This window comes from Oxyura jamaicensis, unplaced genomic scaffold (assembly GCF_011077185.1).
Source record: "Oxyura jamaicensis isolate SHBP4307 breed ruddy duck unplaced genomic scaffold, BPBGC_Ojam_1.0 oxyUn_random_OJ82306, whole genome shotgun sequence".
In the NCBI taxonomy this organism is placed as follows: domain Eukaryota; kingdom Metazoa; phylum Chordata; class Aves; order Anseriformes; family Anatidae; genus Oxyura; species Oxyura jamaicensis.
Window position 1 is genome coordinate 1 of NW_023311662.1, and position 2,259 is coordinate 2,259.

General features: G+C 43.5%; 1 long non-coding RNA gene across 1 annotated transcript; it reads left to right on the forward strand.

Annotated features, from left to right (window-relative positions):
* Positions 1-6: 6 nt before the first annotated feature.
* On the forward strand, positions 7-2,259 carry LOC118160083. The gene is made up of 4 exons (XR_004747322.1): positions 7-404; positions 1,393-1,476; positions 1,732-1,842; positions 2,174-2,259. It is a non-coding gene; the product is annotated as an uncharacterized LOC118160083 (long non-coding RNA).

Below are 2,259 nucleotides of genomic sequence, written 5' to 3' on the forward strand. Positions count from 1 at the left end.
TCATGAATGCTATGCAACAGACCTTCAAGTACAGTTGGATACCATAAATAAGTTTCTGACCAGCTGTTAGAAAGATGGGGTGTGTTTTCTGCATTTCCACCTTGCCTCAAAAACTGAAACTAAACAAAGACTTCCCATCTCCTGCATGACATCTTTAACACCCTTGTCATTCCACGTGTGTGAAGCAAAGCATAACTGGTGACTGAGTGTAAGCACAGCGCTTTCTCAGGGAAGACTGTGTGTGCATGTTATTGATTGTCTTACTGTTTCATATACATCTGTACAGCCCACAAAACTAAAATATACTAATATCTTTGAAGTGCCCAAGGTACCCAAGAAGGCTGTTCTGGAAGAACCCATACCTGTAGCTGTGCCAAAAAAGCCAGAACCTGCACCAGCTCGAGGTACTTACTGCCCTGCACATTGACCTGAACAAGACTGTTTCTTACTATCTGAAATGTTACTTCTGAAATCTGATATCCTGTCCATTTGTGATTACCTGAAATTTCCAAGTTCTTTGTGTGAATTGGGAATTCAATTGTTTAGTATTTTTACGAACAACCCAAAAGATATTTTGAATTTACTGTTTCATATTCTAAATCTTCAGACACAAAAAAAATGATTTTTAAAATTTGATCTTTTTTTTTTAGAGTATTGCCAAACATTATCTTAAATTGACAACGCAAATGTCCCTATGACTATTTTGACAGTCTCAGTGACTGTGTATCATAAGCGTGAGTCTTTCAGAATTTAAAAAACAAAACAAGTTACTCAGAAATGCACATACAAAGGGAGTTGTAAGAATTGATAGCATATTAAGTGCTTAAAGACACATCTGATCATTTCAGAGAATGTAGTGAAGAAGGAATGGTTATAAAATCCAGTGAACCATATTAGCTGTGGGAGTTGCCACAGTGAGAGGAGAACTGAGGGATGAGAATTACTCAAGATAAGAAAACAAACCAGTGAAATGAAAAGCATAAACAAAGAATGGAGACGGAGAAGGACAGGAATAGAGATGAAGGAAAAACAGTGGGATTTCTTTTTCTCTCTCTATCAATGTCTGTATGAGGAATGCCAATAGATAAGGTATGGGCTGAGGTTGTTCCCAGAGAACTATCAGATCCCAGCAGAGCTGAGAATGGCAGTCTCTCTTCCCTGGGAGGGAAGGCTGCAGAGTACGTGGAGGGGTACCATTATTCTCACCTCGCCCTTGAGTCGTACATAAACACAGGCAGTCTGTATCTGTGTTGTTGTCAGCAAGTGAGGGAGAGATGGGGTTGATATCATGAGACCAGTTTGGTTATTTTCTTGAGGGCACCTTTCATTTATGTTTCACTGCTCATCATCCCATTCAATGTATAAAACTGACTGTTACTAATATCTTTAAAGTGCCCGAAGTACCCAGGAAGGCTGTTCGTGAGGAAAAAATACCCGTGGCCGTTGCCAAAGCACCAGAGCCTCCAGCACCCAGAGGTACCTGACTTCATGGATAACTTGACAAAGAAGATACTTTATCTCCTTCTCTTAAGTGTTGTCCTACCCTCTCTTGGCCTGTCTTTGTCTTAAATCTGAGACTTGCAAAGTTATGCACGCTGGGCGTACTGTGCTGTGCGTGTGAGGTTTCGAACAGGCTTTTGTGGTGTTCAGCGTCTGCGTTGCCCTGTTTTTTGTTCCTACTTGGCATGTCTTTTCAGCAATGTAAAATGAAACACACTAATATCTTTGAAGTGCATGAGATGCCAGAGGCAGAGGTCTCGGAAGAGGAAGAGGTGGAAGAAGTACCAGAGGAAGCGGTAGCAGTTGCCGAGCCTGGAGAGCCAGAAGCTCCTCCAGCTGAAGGTATATGGTGGTGTCCCAAAGTGCCCACTGTGTTCTTGGTGTTGACACAGTACTCACCGCTCTTTGCCCCTCTGCCTTCTGTGGGGAGGGCTGTGAGCAGTGTTTAGCCGTGCTGTGTCTGTACGAGCCTGTATGGGCCTGTGGCAGAGGGTGGGGCTGGTTGGCAAACGCTCTGTCATAAGCCCCTGCTTGGGCTCTTTGCTGCTAGTAGTCCAGCTGAAGGAAGTGGTGTTGTCTGAAAAGGACTCTCCCTTTCCTGTTTCATTGCTTGCCAGTAAGCTGTTTGCTGATCTTTGTCCCTGTCAAGTAAAAGGAACTAATATCTTTAAAGCACCTGAGGTGGTTGAGGACGAAGAGCCGGAAGAGGAAGTGTCGGTGGTTGTTCCCCAAAAGCCTGTGGCAGTGCCCAAGAAGCCT